Source organism: Stegodyphus dumicola, chromosome 10, assembly GCF_044657685.1.
Source record: "Stegodyphus dumicola isolate Sdum_Otavi_A_Nest chromosome 10, ASM4465768v1".
Lineage (NCBI taxonomy): Eukaryota > Metazoa > Arthropoda > Arachnida > Araneae > Eresidae > Stegodyphus > Stegodyphus dumicola.
Genome location: NC_140777.1, coordinates 65573566 through 65592315, shown reverse-complemented (window position 1 = coordinate 65592315; position 18750 = coordinate 65573566).

The following is an 18750-nucleotide window of genomic DNA, read 5'->3' as shown; positions in this document are numbered from 1 at the left end:
TTCAATAATCTCCGCGTCGGGTTTCTTCCCATACAGCATATCCGTCAGTTTAATTTTTCGCAGAATAAAGTCCGTCAGCTCTTCTATATTCCGTTGATAAAAACTATACAGTTCGGCTTCTAGCTTTGCTCGGTCTTTCACTATGGGGAAGGCCATTAATAATGATTTTTTAAAATTTTCAAATGTATATGTTTGGCCTCCGAATTCCCCTAATAAAAATTTACCTATATTCTTCCACCACAGTGAGGCCTGTCCTCTTAGTGCAGATGTGGCAATGGCAACTTTTTGTCTTTCAGGCACAGGGTAGAGCTGGAAATGGTTTTCGAGACCTTTTTTTCGAGAGAAATATTGCCACCGAATTTTTTCCGTCGAAATTGACGTTTGGCTTGATTGATGCCCTCATCGTCTGGGCCAGGTATCCAAATCCTTCCAATTGGCTTGCCATTTCTTGTTGTTGGACTTGTCCAGAAGCTTCCATCCAGTTTTCGGCCATTTCAGTTCGACAAGTGTTCGGGCGCCAATGTGGTGTTGCGCCGCCCCAACCTACACACAACAATAGTGGTGACTGCTATGAACTGGAAAGTACACAAAACTCTTAAGAAGGGTTTAACTCCCTTCTTATTCTACTTTAGAAGTTACAGATGCGTGCACATGACACTCACAAACTACGCCGACCCGACGGTAAAATAAAAATAAGAAACTAAAAATGAATAATAACAAGTTACTACCTACGAGGCTCTCTAAACGTAACTAACCTAACCGCGTTCTAAGATACAGCTGATATTTCAGCAAACTTTCTGAATATTAAGTTGAAAGATTCAACTATCTGCCGAGGCAAGCACACCTTCACGCTCGTGAAGCAAGAAAGCACACTTACGAACTCGTTTCCCTTCTATTTAACTCAAATTACTTCTGCTTAAAGATTTGAATACTTTGTGCGTTCTACTAAAATTTACATACTCTGGCATTGGCAATTCCAGGGGAAAGTAAGGCTTGACAGGAAAGATAGTTTAAACTTAAAATAAATGTTAGTTAAAATAAATATAAACCCTACAAGTCTTTGTTCCGGATTAAGAGTCTTCATCGTGATTTCCATCACAGAAGAAGAGCTTTTCGTAAAATTTCCAGGGGGTACTGAATTTTCTCTCTCTTCCACTACGTTACAAAATCCATCATTAATGGTTGTTTTCTATTCATAAACAGCTTTTATCGGCAGACCACTAAAGTCCATAGATGAACGTCAGAGGACTTCACAGGAATACGTTAAAAAGGTACGTAAGCAATACTTGCATCTGTCTTAATGTTTTTAAGAAATGTAGAGGAACTTTTCGAAGTGTGACTTGCTGTTTTGTCTGGCTGAAGATTTGAAAATCATTGGGATAATCTTTTGGAGAGTCATTGGGATTTCTTCTGTAAATATCGAACATAAAACGTTCTCTTGCTGTATGAGTTTAATAGTCTTTGCCCCCCCCCCAAACTCTTCTTATTTAGAATTTCACGTTTTAAGATAATCCTGAGACAATTCTCTTAAGATCCTGGGACAATTCGCAGGATTTTAAGATAATCCTTCGAATCCTTAATCCCAACTGAAACTTTCTTTGCATTTACAGAACGAAGTTTGTAAATTATTTTCTCTTCATTTTAAAGCAGAGTTATTATTGTTTCAGTCCTTTAGGTAAACCCGTCCTTCATCAAAGGTTACGGTTTATTTTTAATTATCTCTTGCTAAGCAGTTTCCATATACAGTTCAACAAATTTTTCTGTACTGAGCTACATGCATTGACAAAAGTAGGGAGACATTTGTTTTTTTCCCTTTTAATTTCTAAATATTGGTTTATTATTTTATTTAATTTTGCTAGAGATATATTTAAACGCTTTGCAACTCATTACTGCGCCAGCGAAATTTCTCTCGTTAAAAACGTTTTAACTCTAGAAACATTAGAAACACTACTTATCTTTTTAGATTATACGTATGGAGTCTTCTTTCAATGTAGTATCAAAGACTATCATTTTACTTTCCGATTAATAATGTTGATTATTTTGCACTAAACATTTTTAATACCACACATTTCGCAACGTTTTTTAATTATGGGATAGGAATATTTCTCTTCGAAAAACACAAAAACCTGTTCTTCAGTTCACAGCTTGTTTACATGCGACATTTTGAAAGAAGAATAAATTTAAAAAAGCAGAAAATACTTCTCATTTCAAATAATAAACTGCTACCAGAAAATTTTATTTCAAAATGCTTTTTGCGCTTTTTTTATTCTTAATCGAAATTGTTCTAAAAATGTGTAAACACTCTCTGTGTAATAAACAATCAGTATTCGATTCGCTTCGTTTCTGCTCTTCATAAAAAGCCTTTCAACGATTTATGCTATTTTGTTAGGCCTTGTTAGTAACAGTAGCTTTATACCCTTGCTCATAAAAGCAAAAAATAGCTTATCAAGAATCTGTCTCGTGGTTAATCAAACGAAAGCGCAGATGCTGGCAGTGTGTTATTATATCACTCTTATCCATAGTTGGGGTGCGATTGGCTTTGTTTGGCGACAGTTTCATGTTCGACGATATAATACGTAAGTGCGAAATATTGCTGCTATGAGTAATTCAAAATATGATGCAATAAGTATGACCAAAAATTTTAGATTACTATAGAGAATGTCTACACAGTTTTAGAAAACATTCGACAAAGAATTGAACAAAAAAAAAAGCAAATGTATTTTAGTAAAATGTTTTAGAACAGCCTATTAGGACATTAAAAATATCGTCTGCTACTTTTAAATTTATTCTTCTTTTAAAAATATAGCATGTAAAAAAGTTATGGATAGAAAGATATGTTTTTGCGCTTTTCGAAGATTAAAAATATCGTCTGCTACTTTTAAATTTATTCTTCTTTTAAAATACAGCATGTAAAAACGTTATGGATAGAAAGATATTTTTTGCGCCTTTTGAAGGTTAAAAATATCGTTTGCTACTTTTAAATTTATTCTTCTTTTAAAATACAGCATGTAAAAACGTTATGGATAGAAAGATATGTTTTTGTGCCTTTCGAAGATTAAAAATATCGTCTGCTACTTTTAAATTTATTCTTCTTTTAAAATATAGCAAGTAAAAAAAGTTATGGATAAAAAGATATGTTTTTACGCTTCCTGTATTCCATAATTCAAAAAAGTTGTAAAATGCATCGTATTAAAATTTATAAGTGAAAATTAAGCAACATTATTAATCGGAAAGGAAAATCCATCATTCCTTACTTCTACATTGACGGAAAACTCCAACCGAATACCCAAAAAAGACACACACTCTTTCTAATGTGTCTAACGTTAAATCGTTCTTAGCGGCAGAAAATCCGTCAAGCATAGCAATCAGTTGCGGAAACTTTAATAAACCAAGATTTACAACTTAAATATACTAAACAAATATATGTTCCCCAGCTTTTCTCGAGGCATGTGGCTCGACGCAGAAAGCATGTAGAGCATTATATGAAACCATTATTTAACCAGAGATGAATGGAAATACATAGTGACCCTCGATGAAGCATGGCTTTACATAAATGACTGCAACAAAAAGAGATATATTGATTACCAAAAACGAAGAGAAAACAGTGTATAAACCTCCAATAGGGGTACTTTACAAATGGGACATTAAAAATAAGAAGAATGGAAAGAAATGTTGAAAGCAACGCAACTTACTTCCAAGATAAGTTTTACGTCTGATAGAAACAATTAGGAACAAAGATTGCAGATAGCTATAAGGACAATCTGTGCACGGGTATATTTCCACGCGTGCTGTTAAGACTGACAGATCTTAAACATCAATTAGCACAGCAATTTAAAGAACTATTTCTGTAATGCTGGATGGTTATCAAAACGATGGAGAATCTTTTATTTCATAATCTACAAAAAATTAAGAATGTACTAATAAAAACTCCGTATACCAATATACCCAATGAAATATATTATTTAAAAAAATAGAAAATACATTTACATACTTACAACAAGTAAATGTCTGATTTAGGAATAACGGATCAATATACGAGTATGTCCTCTGCGACTTGCTCTGCAGCACCGGAATCCCTCGATGAAATTGTAATCGCTTTCTCAGGTACTTGCCTACTGAGATGGCTAATGATACGTTTCTCTTTAATTTTTTTAAAGTTTGGATTCTTTTTGGGACTGGCAGTAACACTGTGACTCAAAATAGCAACGTTTTCAACAGAGCGGCTGGACCCGGAGCATAGTGATTCAATGTCCTTCTGAACTCGTGTCCTTAAATATGTCAGTGTGCGATCTGTTGTTCCATCAGGTGCGCTTTTCACGACCAAAGATTGGAGGAAGCCAGTTAACAGTTTGCGCGCAGCATTCATCATCCTTGCAATAAATTTTCATAATCAAACTCGCTGTTTCTTTGTGTAACGCTCCATGTCGACTAAATTGCAACTAAGCTAGAAAGTGAACTAGCAGTGACAAAATGTCAGCGTTTCCAGATCAAATCATTTACCTATTTTAAATGTGTGAAGATATTTTCATTTTTCTAAAATAAAATATTTTGAGAAACATATTAAATCCGGCGCCTTTGTTGGAATACCCTACATTTATGAGGCAAAACTATGGCTTGATGCACATCCGTCGGGAAGAAAGTAATGGTGGGTGTAAAGTTAAAACAGGGTAAATTAAATCTTTAAACAAAAGAGGCAAAAAAATAGGTATTTTTAAGAAGCGAAATTTTGAGATTTGCCCGTGGCAATGAAATCTAGTAACAGGGCTCTATTATGAGGCATCGAGCGGAATAATTTCAAATTGATAACTAGTGAAAAATGCACTTAATTGTATAAAATGATGTCATCAGGACACGAGAAGAAACTATCAAATACTCTAAAATTTTAGGCTTTTAACAACAGAACCGATTTTTCTAGCTTATTCCTTCCCCCGTTTTTTAATTTTCGGGAGAAATTATGGAAATCACTTAATTTCTGAAGGACGGAGTTATACTAAGAACATAAAAAATGAAAAGCATCCATGGATAAATTACAGGTGGCAAATATTATTTCTTTAAAAGAAACCCACATTCCATTATGAGTATACAGTAATATTACCATTACAATATCTAATAGAATATCTTCTTTTCTTTTTGCCTGTGACTTGAATTCCTCCGGTTCTTGCTGTTTTCTCTGCTACTCCTTAGACCTCAGATCATCTATAAATAATTAGAGAAGTTGAATGTGCAGCCGACTGGAAAAATCGCAGAATGAATGTCGGTTCGTGTTTGCTTAACCGTAACAGATCGGCTTATTAGGATTGTATTAGGCTGGTATAAAGTTCAACAATTACAAGGGAAAGGTTCTGCGTAACCTTCACAGGTAGTTTGCGAGGGTTTGTCTTTGTTAATAAGATGGAAACAATCACCACGTGGATAAGTCCAATTTTAAATCGAGGGGTGCTCTTTCTCTGAAAGCATCAAGGAAAGGAAAAATTACACGAATATTTTTAAAATTTTTAGAACCTGGCGCTAAAAAGGTAGGGCAACACGCGAAGAAATACGGTAATAGATGAAACAGCAGATCATTTATGCACATTAAAAATATAATATTCTAACTGCCCCTAGCTTTAATACAAGTGTTACTGATTTTGCATACATCATTTTGCATGTTACATCATTTTGCATTTTGCATTTTTTTTTAAACATACTAAACGAAAAACAAAAATAAAGTAACACAATATTTTTTTGTGCCTATTGTTCTTATTTTGCGGAAATTTTCTTCCTCGTATTATTTTATATATTTATTTGTTATTAAAGTCTTTTTTAACAAAGTCAGATTAAAATAAAGAAACTCCAAAACTTTTAAGCATTTCTAAAAGGAACTTCCAATTTCCCGAAATAACTTCATAAATAATTCAAGAATTTACTGGTTTTGAGAAAGAAAACGCAAATACTAATTTACAGATTATAGTTTTAACAAATAAGACCCCGATTCTGCAACAAATCAAATAAGCGAACGCGTGAGACTCGCTGCGATAATAGAAATAATCATCTCGGAATAATCCCGGAAGAACTCGAGTCGCGATAAAGTATTTGCACTAATTATAACTAAACTGAAATTGGTATTTAATTCGCCTTCAAGATACGTTCATCAGGTAGATAAGAAATTCTAGTGTTTAGGATAAAGGGAAGACATGCCGCAGAAAAAGGAAAGGATTCCTTACTGTTAGAGGCGGGGGATGAAAATGAAAGGGCATGCGGGGGGCAGGAGTTAAGTGGGGTCGGAGAGTGCACCCTACCTGAGGAAGGAGGCGTGGTATGGTGGCGACCGAAGACGATCATCCGTGGGTGGATTTAGGCCCACAAAACACTTCTGACGGCTGTAGAGATACACACTCGCTTCTAGCCGCTGGTTAAGGCCGCGCAAAATGCACGCGGAACTTGGTTCTCTGCTCACGGTAAGGACTCTCCAATTTTTTCATTATATTCTTCCGTAAGTTACGAGGAAACTATGGAAGACGCTCGGCACCCTTTCCCGGGAAAGAAAATTCTGTAAAATAGCTAATTTTATTTTACTCTTAATTTAGTTTTAAAAGTTAATTTTACTTCACTGTAAATTTTGTTTAATTTTTTTTTTTTTAAATTTCTGTACTGTTTTTGTGCGGTATTTCACCGTACGGTTTTTATTTCAGTACGGAAGACGTTTAGCACCCTTTCCCGAAAAAGAAATTTCTTACAAAATGCAGTTACTTTAAAATCTAATTTTATTTCGTTGTACGGTTTTGCTGTAGATTTTTTACAGTGCTTCACTGTATGGCTTCTAAACGTAGTACGGATTTTATTTATATTATTATTTTTATTTATATATTTTTTTCATTGTACGGATTTTATTTCACTGTATGGTACTGGTTTTAATTAGAAATTCGAAATACTACTACTCAGTAGTAGTAATAATAATAATAATAAAATCGAAAAGTTTGAATAATGAAAGAAAAATGCATTTAAATAAAATTAACTACTTTTAAAATAATATAGAAAGAAATTTCTTGCAAAATATAGTTGTACTGAAAGCTAATTTTATTTCATTGTACAGCAAATGGTTTTTATTTAGAAATTCAGCTTAGAATTGTTCAATACTAATAAAAAAGTATTAATTGAGAATATTGAATAATGAACGAAAAACATATAATGTACTTAAATAAAACATACTGCTCTTTAAAAAAATTATAAAACTTCCGAGAGAAAAATTTCTTGCAAAACACGTTTACTTTAAAAACTAATTTTATTTTATTCTACGGTAACTGGATTTAATTATTTATTCAGTTTAAGATTGGAGAAAAACTCTTTTAAATAAACTATATTGCTTTTTTAAAAAATATATAATTTTATATATATATATTTTTAATTTTATTTCTTTATATTTATGATTAATATAATTTAGTTTAATACATTTATTCAAAAGTATAATTTATTTAAACACATATAATTTAAAAAATATAATATATTTTATATATTATTGCTGATTATATAAAATAATCGAGAAGTTTGAATAATGAAAGAAAAATAAATATAATGTGTTTTAAAAAATTCAATTTTTAAAAATAAAATTTATTTAAATGCACTATATGATAACAGTTATAAAATTGTGTTATTACTATAAGAAATACAAGAAACGCATTTAACAACGTTTTCCGAGACAGAAATCGCTTGTAAAATACAGTTATTTTTAAACATAACTTTATTTCAGTGTATTTTAATTTGTTTCCAATCATGCATTTGGTTTAAAATTGCTGAATTTGAAAGCTCGAGAAGTCAAAATATACAATAACGGTTATAAAATTAAAATTATACAATAACGGTTATAAAATATACAATAGCGGTTATTATAACCAATATAAGGCCATTGATTTTTAATGTTAAAGGCAATTATGTATTCGTCTTAGGATTGCTCAGTATTAAAAAAAATATTTGAGAAGTTTAAAAAGTAAGAAAAAATACAGAATGATTTAATATAAAGTATATTGTGTCCTCAAAAAATATGATTTATTTAAATACAACATATAATAACGGTTATAAAACTACGCTCTTGCTATAATCAATACTGGTTTCTCTCTCTCTCTCTTTTTTTAAAGAACTTATTTTTCCCTCCATTCAGGATGGAAAGAGTTACATGGTTTAAATACTTTGTTCTTTTCACTTATAAATACATCCGTTTTTTTCCTCCGAATTATTTTTTGATATATTAACGAATTATATTTTTGTGATATATTATAACTAAAGAAAAATTTGACAAATGCATATATTTCACCACAGATTATTTTGAAAAATATTATCCATTTTTTAATTAAATGTTTCAAACAGAATGATGTATAGTTCTTTTAAACCACGTTTAAGTTTCTGTTTATAATATTTAATCACAGTGAAAAGTTGTCTTCCTATTAAAAGGAGCCAAGGACTGGTTAATCAAATAATCATCTTGAAAATTTTTTATAAAAATATTAGCTAATTTTTCTGAAGTCTCACCTCTCAGATTTTCGGAGTGAGCACATGCATCTCTTTTCTTATTTCAAGAAAAATTTCTTGTTAAATTAAGTGTAAAGTTTAAGTGTTTTTAAAAATTATATCCACTTTTCTTTTTTTTATATTCAGAATGATACAGCCTCATGAAAAATGTTTCCCGATATATCAACCAATCAAAATGGAATTTCAGGTATTATTATTTGAAGTTATGCGATCGAGATAGTGATGACCAAAAAACAATAGAGCTCTCACGGTGACAGTGAAAAACTTTGAAATATTTGAAGGGCAGCACAAATTGATTAGTGCACTGAAAAACCATATAAGGAGTCGCAACGATATGCGTATGATAAAAATGCCGGAAGAAAATACTCGCAAAGAACACTTGTGAAGGATCAATGGCCACCCACAAGGGGAAAGTGGAAAAACATTTATTGGAATTACAAGTTTTCAATGTGCCCATCTTCGTAGATAGTTAACGCACACTGCATGGAGGAGATTGTTGACACCGACGACGAACGTAACATTGCAGGAGAATCTGTATAACTTCTTGTTTTAAGGCATATTTCAATTCTGACAAAGCTCATGGATTTGATATAAACACCTTAGATCTGAAAATCTATCCAAATGAGGACGGGAGATCAGGGTTTCCACGAAATTGAAACGTTACGGGAGATGACTATCTTCAAAATGCTCTTGCAGCACTTGCCGAGATCATGTGGTGACGTGGGGACCATCTCGCATCCGTACAGCGTTGTTAACGACATTTCCCTGCTGCAGTTATGGAATTATTTTATTCTGCAACAGTGTTGTACACCGAGCACTTATGATACAGCACGTTTTCATACCTCTGGAAAGGACCACTTTGAAGAAGTACGGACCGAGAACGAATCTGCTTGCGATGTGCCACCAAACAGTCACTTTAGCTTCGCGTAAAGGTGCCACATCGTGATTTCATCAGTCCAGTGAACGCAGTTTTTTTTACGTTCTCAGATAAGGAGAAATGTGCTGCACCTCTCCATAATAACCGCAGTGGGCACCTCCTACCTTCATCGTATCTGATGAGGAAACAATTCGCAAAGTCGACACACTGTTGCTCGTCTCCAAGTTGCAACATCTGAATGCACTAGTATCGATGAGTAAATAATCGTAGAATAGAGCACAGAAGCTTGAGGACTGTGCTTTTTGGTACATCCAAACTGCAGGCAACATTTCTTGCAGTATGCAATAGACCTGCAGAAACTGTATTATGCACTTAATCAACAGCTTTAACAGAAACAATCGCGATCTATGATCCGATCGCGGTCTATGATATGTGCATCCAGTTTCTCCAAATTTTGTTCGCAAAATCACGTACAGTTTTTACGGAACTTGGGCCTTGTCTTAGCTTATGATTTTCGCCGATAAACTCTCACTGCTTCAGCAACATTTTGCCCGCTTAGCTAAAACAGCTTTATCAATTTACCTCGTTGCTTCCATGTAAATGTCTTCTTGTTAGCACGTTCGCACATCTGATTGAAGAAACAATCTCTCCACATAGCTTGTTAAAGGTCTACCATTTTTATCTCCAGCGCGCGAGACTGTGTATCGAAAATTACAAAGATAAACTATTTTTAAATTATTTTGTGATATTGCTGTAGAATGGAATTTTACGGTTTAAATGCAAAGAACATGATGTTTAACAAATAAAGGTAACACACACAAAAGCTTAAAAAAAAAAACGCATTTGGGCGTAATATAAAATTTGAAAGCTTTGAAATACTTTAAAAATGATTTAAAAAATTTTGTTTCATTCTTTTTTTTATTGATTATACTGTGGCTCACATTGCTTATGTACCAAACACGCGTAAATTATGCATTATATTTATGTACATTGTGCATTAACTCATGCAAATAGTGTATTATTCATATGTACATCTCACCTTAGCAAATTATGTATTAAACTGTCCATAGTAATCTGTGTATTATATATAAGTGTGTTGGGCATCAGTGTATTAATTAGTGTGCTTAGTATGTACAGATATAGCCTCTTAAATAATGTGAAGTAATACGTGTATTATATATAAGTATGTTGTGTATTAGTGTACGTGTGTATCCAATAACTGTGCTAGGGATGAATATGTAGGTGTTTTCAATTATCGTAACGTATTTATGAATGTATTTTGTGTATTTTTAATGGCAATGTATTTTGAGTTATCCCTTGTACGGTCATGTGCAATCTTTCAATCTTGCAATAAACTCCCGATGCATTCCTTGCGAAGCACCGGGAAAGTGTTGTTCTGGACAGTTGCGGATACCGGACGTCAATTAAAAAAAAAAAAAAAAAAAAAAAAAAAAAAAAAAAATACTCTAAAAGTGCTAAAACTTAGTTACTCGCAAAATAATTCGAAGAACACACGAAAGTTTTGTTGAGATGTTTTGGAAGACGATGTTTCTTGTCATACTTTTGCTTTAAATAAAAATACATCACAAGAATTGCGGTCTGCGTTTGAAAATTATTGCTTATTTAGCAAAGTATATTAACGGTTCCATATCTGAATGGAATATGGCAAGACGCTACAAAGTAACGACAAGTTTTGTTTGAAATTTAACTACTAGAGATTTTAAAGATGATAAAATTTATGGAATTGCACTTGATCTGGCTATGCTAATTTGTCCGAAAACCCTAACAGACATGAAGCAAATTATAGCTATGTCTGAAACAACGACAAAATCGTGAGAATTTTAAAAATAAGCTTTTTGTTTAAAACATAAATGTACTCTCTTGTACTAGAATATAAGCCACAACTCGTGGTGATGAAACTAAATAGAACAGTCAGATTTAAATCAAACGGCCTTGCAGTAGTGAAGGACTACACAATTTAAATTCTGCTAGAAGCTTCCTCACTCCTCAACCGGAACGTCAGAATTAAAGTGTCGGCAGCGACAGAAAGCAAAGCCGAATAATTATAACTATCAGAGCTGGCAGGAAACTAACAATCTTAGGGCGTAAGCGATGCCAGAATCACGCTGTGTCTTAAAATTCAAAAGCTTCAATTTAAATAAAAGCTATTCATTTGCATTCTGGTGAAGAATACGGAAAGGGGAAGCTATAGTAAAGGCTGAAGCATGTTAATTAATGAAAATTTAACATTACAAAGTATTAAAATTATAAAAAGAATATTTGATGCAAAGCATTCAACTATCTCTGTTGTATTAAAACGATCGAAACTGCTCGGAAGTGTTCAAACTGAAGTCTGGACCACCTTCCAAGCTAATACGACGGAATCAGAGATTTATCGCATTAATTTCAAACAAAACCTAAAAATCAGTGCTGTAAAACTTACAGCCGATTTAAAAGAACTATTTGCTACCAAAGTTAACACTAAGAATGTGAGAAGAGTCATTGATATAATGACCGATCAGCAAAAAGAAAAATTTCCGTCGGAAATGAAACAACGAAATAAGACTGGCGTTTTCCAAATCCATGGTAGACAAAGATTGAAATAATATTTTACGTGTAGACGAGTCGAAAATTTATATTTACCATAAATTTATATATACATACCGTTGCTTTTTCACAGTGCGAGAAACATACGTACATTCATGCACATTCTTCAGTATTTAATTTCTTTAATGCAGGGCTATAAATGGCAGGAATATGAAAAGTGAAACGCCGTTTACATTGAACCAACGCAAAATCCCATAACGAAATTAATAGCCCTTCTGGGCAAATTTCCTCTTTCGGCAAACGAAATAAAATATATGTAATTTTATGTAAGATTGAACGGGGAAATTTAAATAAATTATTTTTCAACACAGGAAGAACGGAGAATTACTTCTTGATTAAAGATAAATAACTTTTTTGAAGCCAAAATTAAACTCCTCCACTTTGTTTACTTTAAATTAAACAGCGATTCATATAAAACTAAAGCAAGCGTTAGAACATACTTATATATCTATTTATATATCTATATATCTATATATATATATATATATATATATATATATATACCTATCTATCTATATCTATATCTATCTATATATATCTATATCTATATCTATAGATATATATATGTAATGATTTCAAATGTGTAGATGAAAGCAGTGGAACTCCCAACAGCTTACGATACTGCGTAGATGACCGAGAAGACCGTAGTGGCTTGAAGGTGGCAGAGTGGAAAGCATGATGACGCAATTTAGCACAACATATCTTGAAACATCAGAATCTTTATTTTTTCCATGCATATCAAATAATCCTTTTTCAGACAAGATATTTCTTAATAATATTTGAGTAGAATAATTCCCATTTTGAAGTACGACGTCATCTTAAGCGAGTAAGCGGAAACAGCATGAATGAAAAGCGTCTTACCAGCAGGAGAGCTAACGCGGAAAAGGGCAGAGTATCATAGAACTTCAGAGGAAGAAGGGTGGGAGTCGGAAGGTTTCAGTTCAGAGTTTTGGTTTAGAATTAATTTGATTGGACAAGAGGTATCTGCATGATGTGTAAGATAAAAAATATGAAAGCAAACTTCTGAATTTAATTCACTATACCTCTTTTATTTTTTATTTCATTTGGGAACTTTATTTATCTGTCCTAAAAATAGCGCTGTAAGTCTCAACTGCGTCATTCAAATTAATCATGCGATCTTACGTAACCCTTAATGCAGATGCCTCTTGACCAATCAGCAAATTGTAAACCAAAACTAAAAACTGACTCCGTTCTTTCTTTCTATGAACTGATACGTCACTTTTGCTTGTGCTTTCCTCTTGGCCAGACGCCTTTCTGCAATCATGTGTGTGCTGCTACTTTCGCTTCTATGGCAATAATATCAAAATTGTAAATGTTCCTTAAAAGGCACGAGTAGAGTGTCAAGTGAATTGTTGCCACAAAATGAGACTTTAAATAAAAAAAGGAATTTAATCTGGCTGGACTGCTTCTTCTTCAAAAATGGATGGGCACTCTAAGCATCAAGTATCTACGCAATTAGCATTTCTGCGCATAGTGCTTCCAAAATTTGTGCTATTGTTACATATATATATATTGTCTAAAACTTTAAATAGGGCAAAGAAGAAGTTTTACTGTTTTTAAATACGCGTTCATTAGATTTGTTTTAACGACAGTGGCGTAGCTAGGATTCCAGCGCCCGGGGACAACTGAAGAATTTGCGCCCCTTTCTGTGTGTTAAAAGCTACGGGGAAAACATTTCATTAAAAAATTTGGTCGCATCAATTTGGCGCCGCCCTGGATGCTGCGCCCGGGGACAGATGTCCCCCCTTGCCCCACCCTAGCTACGCCACTGTTTAACGAGGTAGCCAGTAATAAAGAAATTATTAAAAACGATAAAAAACAGAATGTTTAAATTAATGTCAGCCGTTTGGTCTAAATCAAAATTTAAAATTCTTCACCATAAAAAGTTTTTAATTCTTCAAGCAAGTAATGAATTCTTATAAAAGTATTTTCTTCAACATTAATTACATTAAAATAATTGAGACTTTTAAGGAAGCTCTTATCATCTTGCCTAAAAATGTTTTAACATTGCCTCATAACACAATTCGGTTGCTTTATGTCTGTATATGGAGTAGAAAATAAAACTTAAAACGGATAATAAAAACTATTACTTTTGATCTAAATATTTTCCATACATAGACTACTTACAGAATTTACCATCGTAATGTTACATTACTATGTGATAGCATCGCCAGTGTCTACGAAACCGTTTTGTTTTGGACTTTTAATATATATTTTATATGAATAACGTAACTATCATTTTGAAATTGAAATACGTATTTTCACAGCTTTTTGTCTCACAGAATGTTACATTAAAGTTGTATTAAACATTAAACATAAAGTAAGATTAAAGTTACATTACAGTACTGTGTAATGTAACTTTAATGTTACTTTATACTATCTATTTGTGTTAAATCAGTGTTACGTTACCATTTCAACACCACTCTATCGTCTTTACTTCACGACAATAAATATTCACGTGATGTAATAAAATGCTAATTCGCTCTGTTCGATTATAGCAAGTGTGCTCACACATAAAAAAGAAAGTCATGAAACTCACACACGAAACCTAGCGGACTATTTTTAACATAGCGGACTATTAAAACACTATTTTTAATTTTTTAAATTATTATAGCAAAAATTACACAGACAAATAAGAATCTTTACGTACTCTGCTCGGATGGACACACTTGCCATCCGCTCCTTAAAATACATAATACATAATCAGCATAACCGTCTTTTTAATAACCCAACCAGAACACAAAAATTGACCCTCTTTGTCCGTTACCCGAAGTTGCTAGATTTCTCATGTTAAACAATACTGAAACATTAGAACTTGGCTTCGCTTCTTTTCAGCGTTAACCCGCTCTCTATAAATAGATAACATTTCCGAATAACAAGATTTCCTTTCTCATTAATAAAATGAGTCATTTAAAAATAATAAACATTTCTTAATAATAATATCGACATTTTTTCAATAACAACAATTTTTATAATAATTTAAATATTTTAATTCTATCAAATGAACAGAAGTTTCTAATACTACTCCTTACCGAAGGTGCAGGTTTTAATTTGGCGTATTCTTTGGAGAATTATTATTCAGTTTTCACATTTAGTAATCAACTACAGTAGACGACACTTAATGTTATCATTGGGGAATTGTTATCGAATTAACGAAGTCCCGACAGTTTTTATACAGAAATACAGAAAATACGTCGTTTATTGGAATCAACAATTCGGTTAATATATACAAACGGTTATATAGTATTTTTTAAACTGAAACAACGTCGTATAATAAAAGATAAATTTGCCAAATAAGGTCAAACTAGATTATAAAAATAGCCAAGTAAGAGAGAAATGTCGCCAAGTGATTGGTAAAATCGCCAAATTTGATTTCAGTCAACCATGTGAAACTAAGCACAAAAAAATATTACTTTGACGAAGATTTTGAATGAAGCTTATCGATTTTGAGAGCTATGAGATAAGTCTTTCTTCTTCAGGAGGAAAAAAAAAATCTGCAAACTTTTTTCTTTCCCCTTGAAAACAAATTTCTCGAAAACATGTAAGACGAACAAAGGTTCCTTTTTAACCTTAGGTTCCTTTCCCCCTTTTTTACCTAATTAATGGGAGCGTGGAAAAGGCAACTGAGAACTGGTAGTTTCGACACGAAATAAATCTCTGTGAACGTTTTTTCAAAGAACTTTGAAATTAATTTAGATGAACAATCGAGTGACTTAGCAATGCGAAATGCAAAAGTTGCTTCTTTAGCTCTTGTTAAGAATTCGTTGTCTTTTAAGTCAGCACCTTCAAAACATGATAATACATTTGAGAAAATTCTTGCCTCTGCTATTAGACATGTTTCGTACAGTTAAATGTTTTTGTAATGGCCCAGTGTCCACCATGAGCTATCGAAAGTTCTGAGAAGCACGGCTCACATTTAACTTTGCCCGTACGGTCACGAAACATTTTCGAAAACGGATAATTCTTTTTTAGTTCATCAGTAATATACTTCCTTTTTGATAGTTTGGACTATAATTATCAATAATAAATTAATATCAATTTATTAAAAATTTAAATAATATCAAATTAATTAATATTAATTATAACAGTGTAAAATTAATTAAATATACAGTAAAAAATAATCGCAAATACCTACTCGCAGTTTAAACTTAATCACGATAGAGCATGTGCAACATTGACGTGTCTACTGCGGGTCTTGCCAACTCTAATTGAAACAAGATACCTAAAAAATGAAATGAGAATATCCGGATCTTATAGGCTACATGCTGTTATAAATTCCGTGAAAAAATATCTAGATGAAAAAATAAAGCATTTAACTTCATTATACCACAAATTTTAATTTGGGGAAAAAAAACCTAGACAACGTTGAAAGTATTAGATCTAAAAGAAAAATATTTAGATTGGCAACAGTGAGGGTAACAGAAGGAATATTAATTTTGCCACATCGCCGTTTTATTCAAAGCTGCTCTAGTTTTACTTCTTGTGAAACTTTACCAAAAGCTGGAATAGTTCCGGTTAAAGCATGACTATGCATGTAAGCATAGTTATGAGAATAGTTATGAGTTAACTATGCATGTAAGCATAGTTATGAGAATACTTTCTGAATTTTAGACCCCATAAAACTTGGAATGAAACGAACTTGTAATAATTTTTGACAAAAACGTTTTTGATAAATTCTAATTTAACAAAGACGTAACGAAACAAACAAGCAATGAAATTTAGTTTACGTATAGCAATACTTTTCAATAACTTCTATTTCTATTTTAGCAGAAAAAACTGTTTTAGTTTTATTATATTTTACATAATGCAAGCTAAAAATCTAAAGTAATAGTTTTTCGTTGTTTAAAGACGTAAGAGAAATAGCTCTAAACAACAAGACTGTACTTTTGTGATGAAACTTATGCACTAACTTAAAATATTAAACTAATATTAATTAATTAATATTTTACAAATTAAAGCAAAATGCGTCAGCAAATTACTCATGACTCATATAATAACTACTAAAACATGACGTGTCATTATCTGAAGCTTATTTGATTAATTTTAAAGTTTCTTATCCTTGTCTAATGCACAAATTTCTTCCTCAGCTAGTACTAAAATAATTTATTATTAAAACTGAAAATTGAAAGATTTCTGAAGTATTCTTCTTAACATACTAATTTACTCGGGTATTTTATCCCATAGCGTATTAGCGCCTGGTTCTGAAAATTTAAAAAATATTGGAGTCATTTCACCCTTCCTCATTACGTTCAGAAGCACAGCAAAAGAGATTGTCATGAATTTATTTTTATTTGTATGAATTTATGGAGACTTATGCTCTTAAAATACAATAAAATTTTAAATTTGATTTTTGGAATTAGTTCACATAAAACAATCGTATTTGCAGATACATATTTATAAAAATTTCACAAGTGAGGTAGCAAACTGAAAAGCAATCGGAAAATGTTAGAAGCATGAAAAGCACAAATAATCGCACATACATCTAAAACTGGACCTATATAACGCGGATACGGGGCAATGTGCCTTAAAAAGTTTTTCACGAAGACTTCGCTCCCCTTAGGCACTCTAGCACGCTTTACCTTAATCATAAACTTAACCTAATCATCTAGAAAACCGATAATTTCCCTTATAATTACTATAATAATATATATGTTAAATTACAATAAAAACATTATTATCAGTAATATTATATAAGTGTAATAAATATATTATAAATATTATTTCTGGAATTAAAATTTTAATATGTTTATAAACCAAAATTACAATAATTTTTAATTACTTTAACTAAGCATTTAATTCAATTAATTCCCATTATTTAAAAAATAATTTAATTAAAAAAATTTAATGTATTTTCATATATTGTAAATATATTATAATTATTGCTATAAATATTAACTATTAATATTTAAAATGACTATAAAACTATACATACTATATATTACTTACTTAAATTACTATATATTCATTAGTTCTTTCATAAATAATGAAAGTTTTTTATTTTTAGTTATTTCTTATCTCATATTCTAAATTTAGTGAATCATAATTTTCCTTAGATTAAATTGCTCGTGAAAAAGTAAGAAGGAAAATCCTGTAAGCTACTTATTCTAAGATTTCGAATCAATTTATCAGAGTACAAATTTGAGAACTATTTAAGTTCTAAAAATAAAATGGACGTCTGAAAGAGAAACTTGATAAGAAAGATATGTAATAAAATGTATAAAAATAATGATAGGGTGGCACGTGTACTGGGCTGAGAAGATTCAGTGTTATAATCAGGTTGCTAGTATAGATATTATCTCTAACCGTGACTGATATGCATATGAATATTTTCCCACAGTTTTATCAAGACTAAAAAATGTGTCCTTCTTATCCCCATTCGATGCTTTGATTAGTATAATACTATCTTGGAAACTGGTTCTTTTAAGCTTTTATTTTAGTTCCCTCACAGTGCTTCAGTGTAGGTGGAATTTTGTCACCAGTTTTTAAACTACTTTCTGGTAAATTTTGTAAACAATTCTTTGTGGATGACAATGCAATGCGGTAAATCGATTTTTTTTTTCAAAATTTGATTTCGATTTTTTATTTAACGTTTAAACGATTTTCCCCGCCTATCTGTCTATAATAAATAAACGAAGCATATCAGAATTTTACTGTTTACCTGCAACTTAATTTCTGAATTTTTCGCGAATTTTTGAAAAATTGAACGATTTTTTTTTTTACTCTTTCGCGTTTATGGTTTTTGA